We start from the raw sequence: 13,790 nt of genomic DNA, 5'->3' as shown, positions 1-13,790 counted from the left end.
TCCTGTGTACTGGAGATTTTTCCGAGTGTACTGAGTATCGTACCCCCTGTGTTCTGCACCGCAGAAGATACTCAAACTATCCGAATCCAGGCACAGTTAGAGGTCTACATTCCCCATATAAATCAGCATAGAGAGGAGGGCTGCTAACTTAGATTCTCCCAGTTTTCTCTCTGGAAAATCCTACCATATGTGTTGTGGTTGGGTAGCTGAAATGTTGGGCAACCTGATCCTGAATTTTGGGTGGTTAAGCTTCTCATGTTGTAGCTAAATATTGAGGCACTGCAGTCTGGAAACTTGAATTTTAATTTAGTATTTCATTGGTGGAACATTTAATGCGCAACTCTTGCAGTACAAAGATTATGAACTCAATTAGTTTTTAAAACAAAATATTGCAGAGTAACTACTTTTCCAAGTCAGAGCTATTACTTAAGGTGTTCGTGTAAAATTCCCCAATTGTTGTTTACTATGGAAAGAAACTCCATGACCACAATCTGAAAATCCTCATTCTTAGGCTCAACTCCACTGCTTCTGATGACCACAGTTTTCAGAAGACATTGGAATGAAGAAGGCACGCTCCTTCAGGAAGCTCAGACCCTGCTCACTGGAGATAGGGATGAGACCCCTGCATTTCTCCTCATAATCAGTTACAGTGACAGCCCAGACCAGTGGAACAAAATGCTTTAATGAAATAACAGTGTCATCACATCAGCCACTGCAACACATTACCTATATATGTTCTACATTATAGGTAATGAATATCATTTTTTCTGCCTTCCCCAGAATTTATTGCAAGAGAATTATGTCAGGAAAAGAAGCTGCCTTACACAGGTATAGAGAAGCCTCTCCATACCTTTCTATACAACAAAACTCAAGTAACAATGGTGCACTCATCAGGGAGTTTCTGAAATGGAAGGGACAACAGGCTGTAAGTATATTATGTCCCCAGGAGAATTTCACAAAATCCCAAAACATTGTTCGCTGCTGCTAGAAGGATTGCTGTGATGTGTTCATCACAGGAAGGCAGGCCTCTTACAGGTTATAAACTAGTTAATAGTTGGGAAACAAAACACAGGAATAAATGGCCACATTTTGAATAGAGGAAAACCACTACTCTGAGTTGGGATCCATGTTACTCAGTATCTTCTTAAATCACAATCCCTTCATTCGCTCATAGTTAAAACCAGAATCAAGTGAAAAAATAGCAGAAGGATCTCACGCTAGTGACTAAATCACTGATAAAATGGCAGCTGAAATTTAATGTTGCTAAAAACCAAAGTAAAGCACATGGGGAGAAAATAGTTTTTACTATGCATGCATAATGATGATCTATAAATTAGCTATAGCCTCTCAGGAAGGAGATCTTAGAGTAATTTTAAATAGTCTTCTGAAAACCCCATCTCAGTGTTCGAGGGTAATCAAGCAAACAGCTGTGATGAGCTCATTAGGAAAACAGAAATAACAGCATGCTGCTATATAAATCTATAGTACAGCCAGTGTCTGTGTACTCTGTATTTATAATATTCCTTCAAAAAGGACAGAGTAAAAAGAGAAAAGGTATAAACCCCAGCTTTTCTATGAGGTGAGAGCTAACTGAACAAGGTTTTCAGTTGGAAAAGAGACAACCAGTGTAAGAAACAGTATTCAGGTTAATAGGAATGATTCTTCACTCTTTCTCATGAAACAAGAACTATGGAGCAGCTGGTTTAAAACAAGCACAAGAAAATACTTTTTCACATGATTCATACTTGTAAAACTCATTGTTACGAGATGGTTTTGGATGCTAAACATCTAGAAAGATTAAAAAAGCAATTGTTTTTGAAGAACCTTTAAACAAGGTTGACCAAAGTGGTTTGGATGTATTCAAAGTTCAGGAAGGCCCTAAACTTCTGCCTCCTTGAAAACTATTTACTGTTTACTGAAAAAACTGTTTACTGAAAACTGTTTATTGACGAAATAATCCCTGCTCTTTTCTTGAGTCTTTCTCTAAGCACCTACTAGTGGAAGGAATAAAGTACTGGCCTAGATAGACCTTTGGTTTAACCAATAGTGTAGCATTCCATATACTAAGGATTCCTTCTCCTTGGTTAACCAAGGGTCCTTTTGAGTCAAACATTGGCACTCTATGCAGCTTTTAGATTGTATTTAAGCAAAAAAATGTGTAATTCTTCTTTTCCCTTTCCAGGATGTACGTACTGTTGCAATCTAACAGAGCTGGACAACCTTTCATAGCAATCTTGGTATCAGTGAGCCCCTATCCTCATTTATTTTAAGTTACTCATGTTCTTCAAAATGACTGAACCTGTATTTTTTTTTTTTAACTGGCTAATGGTCTGTCCCAGTAGAGCTAGACTTCAGGGTAATACACACTGACTTAGTCTGATACAATACTGCATGATGTATGCTTTGTTACAAGTATTCTTAATTAGCTATTTATTAACAGCAACCTGCCTAATGAAGGTTCTCACTGTTTCCAAGGTAACACAGCTGCTATGTTACAGTCCTCCTTTAGAATGTCACTTTCACTCTCTGACCAAACTGAAATTTTGCCTCTTTCATTAAGTACCCAAAACAATCAAAGTAACTCACTATTTATCCCACCTTTTAGAAAGCAAAACATCTGGTAAGATACCAAATTCAATACTGTTTGCCATTATCAGGAAACAGAGACATTTCTCCATCCTTTGCTAAGCTACACAGTTTTAGCTTCTAGGACAAGGTCAGCTCATAATCCATTTGCCAATTTGTTTCCTGGTCATCTTGATTTGGGTTTCTATGCCTTTTTAATGCTCCCCTAGCAAACAGTTTTCTAGAATTACTTTCCAATTTCTTTTTCCACCTCCTCCTGCCACCAGATTTCCACACAAATTGTTACCATCATAATCATATGGAGGAATTTAACTATACGGTCTACAGAAGCTACTTCTGCCTGGTCTACATTCAAGCATTGAACCTATTCCATGGAAATACTCCAAGGCTCGCTCAGTTTCACCACCTCCTCCTTCTTGCTGTACAGTCCTCCTGAGACACTACTTCATTTCGCATGCTTTGGAGACTGAAGCCTTCTGTCACTAAACTGTAGGCAATACTGAGGGCAAAAACATACCTCTGTGCACATCTGTCACCACTGTCTACAGATATCTGCACTGGAATGACTCAGACACAATCCCTAAAGTTCAGTTCACGCCACAGTCACACCTGCGCCAAGCCTGCTCTCACTAATGCTTCCCCAATGGTCTACAGCAACTGCCAGAGGGTGAATGCAACAGGTGGAACAGTGCACAGCAGCAGCGTGTCCTCCGGTCCTTCCTGAGATCCACTTCCATACATTCCTGGACTTGAAGGTCTAAAAGAAGCAATGACTCCTCTAATCTAGCCTTTTTCATAACACAGTACAAGAATTGCAATACTATGTTCTATCTTATATAATGGTTTCACTTAGATTTGTGTGTCATCCATGAGTAAAACACTTCTGACCTGAGGATTTCAAGAACATAGAGAAGCTACCATTAACTTTGCAGTTTGCCAACAGCATTAGCTTTGCTGAATCAGGATGCATCTTATCCTCCCTCCCTGGTGCCTGTAAGCCTGCAACGTATGCTCAATATGCGTCTTTGCCACACTTCATCCTGTTGTCAGCAGCTTCTCATCCAGGTTTCTCATCCACCAGCATAACCATCCGCCTAAACCTCACTTAACTTAAAGCTGGTGACAGGGAAACAGTCAAGAGAGACACAGCATATGGCAAAAGTACCCAGACTACCTTGGCTGCCAGAAACAATTGAGCCCAGGAAGCAGAGGCTTGCGTGCAGGGTAATTTACTCTACCACGAGGCATTGCAAATTCATTTGGACTGAGGTTTGTGCTGCCACAGCTAGACTCTCATAGCTTGTTTATTCATCTACAGTGCACTGCTCTGTAATTTGCAGGTTAGACCAGTCTAAACAAAACTTGATCAAAATGTCTGAGCCTTGGAATACAAACTTTGAGATGGTTATCTGGAGAGAATATTAGTTTATATTATGCATATTATATATATTTGCATTGGATGTCATTAAATGTGCATGAGGAAGTGATGTGTACGACAACCATGACGAAAGCTATTTTCTGCATAGCTAGAATCAACCCTTTGAACTGCAACTGGAAACAAAGAGGAAGCCAGTCCATAAAGAAACTAAGTGAGCATAAGAAACTAAGTGAGCATAAACATCACTGATACTATATATTGTGTATTTTAGCTAGTGGGAACAGCCTTATTCTGTGCCAGCTAGTGTTTGAACAGTTGTTGTAGGTAGTCGCAAATACAGTTCTTTAAAATAGATTCATTCATACACTGAGGCCAGAAGAAAACACAGATTATCCAGCCTAACCTGCGGGATAACAGAAACCCTTTCTGGTTTGATGTGGAATTACAGATAAATGTCAATAAACCAAATCTTAACAGCGTGCAGGCATTTCTACCCACTGTTTTTCTAGCTCTATAGTTAACCATTTAGAGATTTGAAAAGTACGCTAGCCCACTAAGGGTCAAATTCAGATTCAAGACCAGGCTGAGTTTACTCAGTGTTGCTCTCTTATATGGTATCTTAAACCAGTGCTCAAGCTCTCTTTTGTCCCCCTTTTTTGGAGAGCTGAGTAGTTCCAGTGGAATCTGTCAGATTTCAACATTTATTATTCATAAGGCCTGAGGCTGTATATCACTGTAAAAACACACAGCTTAGTGTCCATCCACTTTCTAAATATCTATGCACCTGTGATCTTATGCCAAATTTGCAAAACCATTTTTACATCCTAAAAGTATTGCTATAGAGCACTTATACTGCAGAGTGTATATTTATTGATTACATAATGCTAGCTTATGCCACTTGGGCTCTGATCTCATACCCCACCAACAGCAATTTGTACAGTTGTTTGATAATAGCATGCAGTATCTTATAGCTTAAGAATCAGTCTCATTCAAATTGGACCAGCCTTTAATCCCCTTATTCACCCACAGCAGAGCTCTATTTTACTCACATCATCTTTAAAAATACTATTTAGGTAGTGTTAGAATCCACCACACAATGGGATGACAATTTAAAAAAAAAAAGGAAAGAACTATGCACTAGAAATTAAAAGCAAAAATAAAAACATTTAAGATTTTTTGGCACTGAGAAAGGGAGAAAAATTCAGTTAATAAAACTTTCTAACAACTACTTATGCAGAAAGTACTTTAGATTACTAATTTCAGACTCCATTCTGCAAGCAGTTTCATCTACAGAAACCTAACTGAAACAAATACAAGTTTCTAATGCAACACGACTGACTCCTTTTTTACCTACAAATCTACATAAAAAATACTGGTAGGTGTTTCAATATGTGTGATTGAAATATATAGACATGACAAAAGACAGAGTATGTTTGAAACACTTTCTGAAACTGTGGAACCTCGTATTAAAACAAGCACAATGATGTTCACTCCCTTTTTCATGACAATGTTTTAGAAGCTGGGAAGATTATAGAGATTTCCTATTTTTTTATGAGTAATGTTAAGACAAAATGCAAGAACCTTAGAGGAAATCATGTTATCTATATTTTAACTGCTTTTTACTATCAAAATAAATCTCTCGTAAATTCAATAAACTACTGAAATATATTTTGCCATTCAGTTCTAAATTTTAGCTCTCACCAATAAAAGCAGTCAATAAGCATGTAAAAGGCAGTAAAAGGCAGTAAAACTTGGGTTTTTTTTTACAGTTTGGGGGTTTATAGTCTTGGGTGTTATACTTTGATTAACTCTAGAATGTGTGATGTGTGCAATTATCCCAAGCTAGGGATGGCATTTTTTTTGCCAGGGTTCATGACTGAGTGATTTTAATTTGGCTGATAACAGGCAAATTGTAATAGCTTGTGAAAAACACATGAACCAAAAATTTCTTACATATTGCAATAAATAAGATTAGTTTAAAAAAAAAAAACAACATAAAAGGAGTGTGCTGCATATTGCCTAATTCGTACAAATGCTGGGCTAATTATTTTGTGGTCTGCAGGTTTAATGCTGATATAACAGAGAGGCAACATTATGTTCAGCAGGACCCCACAGCACAGAATTGACTGTTATCTTCACTGATTCTAAAGAACAGTAGAAACTGAGGTTTATAAAAGCCTGACAAGGTCATTTATCTAATCCTCTTCTGGTTGCCGGACAGAAAAGGACAGCTGTATTTTTTTCTCCCTCTTCTCCAGCGAACTTGCTTGTAATGTTTGCTCTCTCATATCACTCTCAGCCTTGACAGGAGTATCCAGTGGAGATAACCTCAAATATGCAGAGAGCTGAATTATGATTTCGTCTCTCTGGTTTCTAAAACTCAGCTGTCGCCTTTGATCTTTGACTTTTGAGAGCCTATTCTGCAAAACTGAATGTGCATTCATACATGGCGTGATATGAGAGTATTTGCTGTGATTTCAAAGGTAGAAACAAATGCTAATTTTTTAGAATAAGCAAACTACAAGTTCAGGAAGCTGCCATTTTTCAGTTTAACCTTTCCTGACCTTGGTCTTTTCCACAGAGGATGCCTGGAACAGGCACTCCTTAGCTGCAGTTTCACAAATCCAGACATTCTAAACTCTGAGCTCTGCCAGCTTCAATCAATCATAAACTTCCCCCTACTATGGTGATACTGTGTTACAGCCTAAAAATAGGGCTCTGCTTTCAGAAAATGAGATCGCATTAAAGTTATGAAAGTTGATAAAACAGATTCCAGACACTAACAGCCTGAAATGACAATAAGATGAAGAATCCAGGGGTTTGCACACATAGATGGTTTTCTTCCTTCTTTATAAGACACACAGGCAATGGGAGAAATTTGTTTTAATTTTTCTGACATCCTGTTTGTGTCAAATGAAAAAGGAATGTCTAATCTTACTGTCCTGCTGGGGAAAAACAGGGACCAATTCTGGGAGACCTTGAAATCCTGATCAGGAGAGGTCAACCCCTAACTGACAAGACAGGCATTGGATCTCTAAAACAAAAATCTTCTCACAAATATTTGAAACTGTCATCAGAAATAAAAAATTAAACAAATAATATAACAAAGCTTTGAAGTGTCTCAATAAGAACTTTCCCCATCCAAATTAGGCTTCACTTAATGTGATGTCAGATTTTAAAATTCTATAATTTCTCCACATAATTTTCAAAACACTTCATGAAAAACAAATAGAAAGGATTTGAGGATTTAGTATAAATACCAAATGGAACAGGAAAGGTCTTCAAAAGATCATGGACCTCCTTTTTTTTTCAGAAGACTGCTTGAACAAAATCATCATCTAAAAGCTATAAATAAACTTATACACAGAAAGTGCTTCATAAACTGGAATAGGGTTGTCTTATGGGAAAACACAGTCCGTATACTAATTTAATCTGATACCAGATTCCTTCATGTCAGAAATCAAATTCATATTGCTTTTAGTACAGAAGGGCGTAGAATTCTATTGCTGACAGGGAAGAATGGGGCTTATAGGCAGAAACAAAGACAAGAATCAGTTTGAAAGAGTTTTAGATTTTTTTCTTTGCTAACAACAATGAGGACTGTCACACCACATTCAGAGCACCAGCAAGGTCTTTGGCAGTTGCTATCGCCTTATTTTGCCAGCGAGATCTGTTCTAACCAAGTTTAGACAACACTTTGATAGCAACACAGGCGGCTGGTCTACTTTAGAATTCCCAGTGGAGGTGGAGCTGCTCCAGTGTCAGCCTAAGAGGGTAATGGGGAGTTTGCCAAAAAAGGCTACGTTAGATGCAGTCTTTGGAGGCTGCACATAAACCACACGTGTCAAAATCCTGGCAGTTAACTGCCAGGAAGTTTATAACCCAGGGAGAAATAGAAGACAAGTCTCCTGACATAACCACAGGATTTTCTCACTCTCATAGAGCTTCAGAAGGAAAGCTGATGTTGTTTGATGATGCAGTGCACCAGAAGTAAGTCAGAGGTCATCAACCACAGAGAGAGATAAGCAAGCATTTCAGGGTAATTTGAATCTTAGCAAAACATTACAAAGGGAAGCAGATCTAAGCAAGCCAACCCAAGCCATCGCACAAGAAAAGAGAAGGGTTTAAGGAAAAAAAAAAGCTTTCTCTGCATGAAAGTAAACTGATGCCCTGATGCCATAGGTTTTAAGATTATTTTTCTTTAGTTTAGTACTTGGGAGGGAAAAAAAGACTCCTATCTACACAAATTTTATGCATAACACTTCTGACACATTCCTTGCGCTCAAGTAATTTTCTTCACAGAGGATAGGAACTGTGTTTATGTATTCAGAGGTACTAATGGCCTTATTAATTAATAAATATGGGAAGAAATACACAAAGCAATTTCTTTCCACTTTGTTTTTTCCTAACATTTCCCTAGTGTAAAATTAGCACAGTTCTTAAAAGTGGAAATTCTATGAAGTTGTTTAAATGCAGTACAAGTCCTCAGTCTTGAGTCTTGCTAAAAGAAAAAAATAAAAGTGAGCGAAGGGTAGAAAATACTCTTGCATCAGCCTCTTTGTCAGGAAAATTCTCCACATTAGTTCAAGTCAAGAGAGCTAAGGTTACCAACTTCTTTTTCTTTGGCCAAGAGCAGTTTTCTTCAGCCTGGACTGGGGAGGTAGAAATAAACATCAATCAATATACAGTATCAGTTTACAAAAAAGGGATGAATATCCATTTGTAACATAGAACAAAGGCACCACATTTTTCATTTACAGTCTGTAGCGCAATGCAATTGATGTTTCTTCCTTTGAGAATGAAGTTATTTTTTTCTCACTAATACTGTTCTTAGCTACCCAGGAAAGCACACGTGGAAGGACTGACCAGGAAGCACGCACCTTCCTGCTTCGCTGGCTTCTGAACTTCCCCTACATTCTCTGCACTGTTAGCGGCACACTTTGTGAAGAGCTGCGCCCCAGAAATTTGTGCTATATGATAGAGAAGATCGAGAAATTCAAGCCCAACTGGAATCAAAGCACTTAACGTAGTTGGTCTCTACTATGCATCCTATGTCCCAGAGTCTATGTAATGTTTCATAACATCAGAAATAAAATTAAAATACATATCCTAAAGGCTCAATCACAGCTCTAACTCTCTAGAAATACAACAGACAATGGAAGGAAGTTCAAACACTGTTAAACAAAAGCCATAGGTATCATTAAAAGAAAAAAATGACGTTGAGAATGTTGCCTTTTTATGGTGGCTGGTGCTGAAATACATGGTACGTTTAGGCATCTTCTGTTAATATAGGTCAAAGGAGGCAATGAAACTGCAGCATAGAAATGTAAGAAGTACAATAGCTGTGCCATAAAACGAAACACAAAAATGTGGTTTTATCTGGGGTACAAGATTACATTAGAAGTATCTGTGGCTGAATGAAAACTGAAAAATCAAATTTGTTTTCTCACAAAGGAAAAGACTACTGAAATGTAGGACACAGCTAAAAACCTTCAGAAAACACTTAAAAGACTGGCAGATTTAGAATTAAATCTGAGCATATTATTTAGAGTTAGCTCAAGATCTACTCAGTCCAGAACAAGGCTTCTAGCAGATGGATGGCAGTCTAATTCAGCAGACATGACTGAAAATTCAACGTGTCAGTAAAAAGGATGACTCAGGTACGAAGCTCACATCCTCAGGGTAATAAGGAATATGCATACAAAGCTCAAAATCAAAGTCAAGCAAAATAACACAAGAAGCCTTACATTCTGTGATAGCCAGCACGATGTAGGAAAACATGTCACAAAACATATGTAGAAAGAGAAGCAAAAAATCCAATACATTATGTCATTTTGCAAGGGTGCACCAGCAGAGTGCACAACTTCAAAAAGGAGATGATGAAGGCCTCATTAAGTCTGATTAATTCCTCACAGGAGTTGTACCAGAAGATGAATGGACTGTCAGCTAGAAAGCAAATGGGAAATGCATTGCTTTGTGCACCAGTGTCCCGCTTAAAACTAATGTATTGCCAGAACTGCAGAGTTTCTAATAAAATGCCACTAATAATAGAAGATAAACAATAGGACCTAGATCTCACAGTGGTTATCTTTTCCCACAGACATAATATATTAATTAGGCTATATTTCTATATTACAACAGTGTCAACGGGAAAAAAGCCCCAACTTTTGGATTAAAAGTAACTAACGTCCTTGGACTAAGGACATAAAGGGAAAGCAACATAATTCAGGTTATTATGAAAACATCTTCCTAGAGAATATAGAAGTCCTCACAATGTATAGAAAAGAGCTGGAGAAGCTCAAGCGCTTCACATTTCATGCCTCCAGGAAAGTTCCCCTTGGCCTAACATAGCATGAGAAGAGAACCTGAATGCATTATTTTGGGAGTTACAGAGCAAACAGAAGAACCGAAAGAGCAAAGGCATTTAAACATCATAGAAAAAATATTCCACTTAGGCATGGATTCCAAAGAATTCAGCAAATATTTAGAAAGGGAACTTGTTCTGTTTCCTCAAAGGGAAGGAACACTCATGGAACATGGCTGATACCAAGGATTTTTCTTCACTGAATGCATCCTCAAAATCTTCCAGATACAGCTGCAATAGCCTATCCTGAAAAGCTCATGTATTTCACTTTTCCCTTTGAGAAAAGACTAAATCATATTTTTATTTAATCCAATGTTCTAATAAAATCTCCAAGGTTTAAAGGTGCAAGAAAGTGCCCAGTTAATGTGGTAATTAATGACTACAAAGTCAATTCTCCATTTCATTATAATTTGGACAGCTCACACACTTCAGAAGACTTCTAATTGCGTTACTGATGATGAATTTTGAATGGTCAAAGCATGCATGTGTTGTGCACATTTTAGCGCCTTCAAGGCCAACACACAAACTTTCAATTAAATACTGTTGCAAACTTGAAAGCGAAGCCATAAACTACATTACTAAGTTCACTGTTATTACAGCAGATTAATTAGTCATGCAGTAGAGTTTATGGGTGCACAGACAAAGAAAGACAATGCATCATCTCTACTAGCAGCAAATATGAAGATCTGAATCTCCAAGAGAACTGATAATATTTCTTCTAAAAGATGCAGAAAGTTTTATAGCAGTTGAGAAAATAAATACAAATGAGAAGAGGCTTCATTATCTACTGTGTTAATTTATTCTTCAATCCAAATGTTTTTCACACCATCCTGATATCCATTCTTATGTATTAGGTATAAACTAGAATATCGGAGCAGAGGAGACAAGTTTGCAGAGATGGGGATAACTATAGGGAGGACAGTCTCTTCATGATAATAATTGTAAAGAATTTTCCTCTTTAACCAAATGAATACAAATTAGACTATCAAACAGTGCTAGAGCCTCTCCTCTACATAAAAAGACAGCTATTTTTTTCGAGACAGTAGTTTGTGGCATGCTGTTGACTCTCTAAAGTGGATTTATGTAAAAAAAAGTTGATTTATCCCTTGTGCATATTCAAAATTAAAACTCTTCTACTGAGAGATATCCACTGATATTTACTGATATCTAGTGATACCTACTGATATCTATCTACTAATATTTACTGGACTTTATCCCTATCAGTAGTGACCAAAGCTCAACTCTTCTTCACCCTGTTTCTTAATCAACATGATTGCATCTTATACTCCCATCATTTATGCCTGCACAACCTTATCCACAGCAACCAAGTTGCATGAGCTTTGGGGATGCATACTTCAGGCTCTAGAACATTATTATAGGTCTGAATACCACATTAATATCCATAAGCATTACAAGCAATGAAGTTTTTCTATCCAAAATTAAAGAAAATCAAAACTAGTGATGAAATTGCTAACATCACCATAGTTCATCATTATTTTTCTAAAAATTCACAGGGATTTTTTTTTCCTGTTGCTTCTCCCACACCCAAGTAACCAACTGAGGCATCACTCAGGAATTTGGAACTCAGAGCTCTTTTGGAAATGCCTGTGTTGCGCAGGGACCTTAGCTAGCTGCTAAAACCAATGAAGCTATCCATAAACTACAGATTTTTAGTTTTGCTATGAAGAACATCCCAGTCTTCCTTAAACATAAAGGGTGGAGACTTAAATTAGGTCCAAAGTGGGAGATTAATTCAAATAATTTACTTATTTTAAGAATTGCAATAAAAATTGACAAGTTAACTGGCTGTAAACTTCATTTTGTGCCACATGTTGTTCAGAAATGTTCAGTCTAATGCCTCCTTTGTCTCCATCTTGGTCTTTTGCTCAGTCAGTTTGCATACAAACTCTGTAAACCATTAAAGTCCCCATATGTTTGAACTTTAGCTGCATGGGACAGGATTTGTCGGGCAACAGCAACTCCCTCTAGTGCCAAAGGAGCTGCCTCCTTCACAGCACACTAGATTAATCTCCAGTGAAAGTCATTCTTTGCTGATTAATATCATGTTCCTGTTATAAAGTTGCGTTCGGGAGTCTTCTCTTCTGTTACCAGGCTTTGTTGTATCTGCTAACGCAAGTGTTAACAGGCACTAAAATTTAATAGAAGAAAACATTTCTGTGCTTGCAAATCAGGACACTGTTGGGCATTGATGATTTTTTCTTTGAATCAAATGATGTTAAGCACACTGAAAAGCTTTGGTTTCCATAGTCAGACCCTACCAGACTGGCACTAAAGCTGGCTAGCTGCCATCTTTGAAAGCTGTTTCAGAACCCCCAGGCCTTTCACAATTTATGGCAAGTGTATGATTTCCAACTAAACAAAAACATTGAAATCAGTCACAGTTACTCTGGATGCTAAATTTGTCCTAGTTGTCGATACTCGGGAGGTTAATATGCATAGACTCTACCACGGAATAACAAAACAGAAAGTTGGAACACCCTCATGGGACTTTTTATCCTCTGCAGATAAGATAAATAAAGCCCTATGCCCTTGAGTTACAAACTAGCTGCGGCAGATCAGTTCCACGGGGGACATTCCATGCCGGCTTGGTATGCTGATAACCAGGTTTGGATGCTGCTGGTACTATTAGGCTGCACATACTGTACACGAAGGTTACTGAGATTGTCACACTCAATGCAGAGAGGCTTTGCACACATTAGGATTGCACAGCTTGCATTGTTTTCTGATGCACAGCAATGGAACAGCACGAATGTAAGTGGTAAAGGCAAAAAAACAGCCCGCTGCTGGTGAGAAATAAGATTGCATCTCATTAACGGCAACCAGAGGCAGCAGGGAAGCTGTCCTGCCTCCATCACAGAGAGGTGACTAGCCTGCAATGCTAGACCTGCCCTACATCCTGAAGATACACTAAGCACTATGGGTGGAAAAGAATAGGAAATGGGGTTTATAGAAAAGATCTCACTACAAACTCCTGTTACAATGCTCTAAAACTTAAATAATGATCTGATGTCCAAAAATATGCATTTTTAAACCTTTATAGGACCACTTATTATGACCTACTATCTAGAAAAAGGATGAACACAGGAAACAACCAGCTGCTCTGCTGTCTTGAGATCAGAAGCTGCCCCTCCTGTAGTCTATGTGGTGGCCACTTACAAAGCAGACAAGCGCAGGGCAATCAATATACGTGCCCTGTGCAGATCCATAGCAGCACGGTATGTTTCTGTAAGTTGCAACATGGCAGAGGTCTGTACAGTGCACAAGCTAAAATAGCACGAAGTCAGCGTACAGAGAATGAGGGTCTCTACAGTGCAGATAGAAGGAGTGAAGACAGAGGGGCCAAAAAATGACATGTCTATCCCAATGCAACTACCAAGTACAATTTGGCTTTCTTACTCCTGTAGCCTATACTTTTTTTCCTGGGATCACTGGCACCCTGAA

The sequence above is a fragment of the Platalea leucorodia genome (assembly GCF_965183815.1).
Source record: "Platalea leucorodia genome assembly, chromosome: 1".
Lineage (NCBI taxonomy): Eukaryota > Metazoa > Chordata > Aves > Pelecaniformes > Threskiornithidae > Platalea > Platalea leucorodia.
This window is presented reverse-complemented; position numbering follows the sequence as displayed.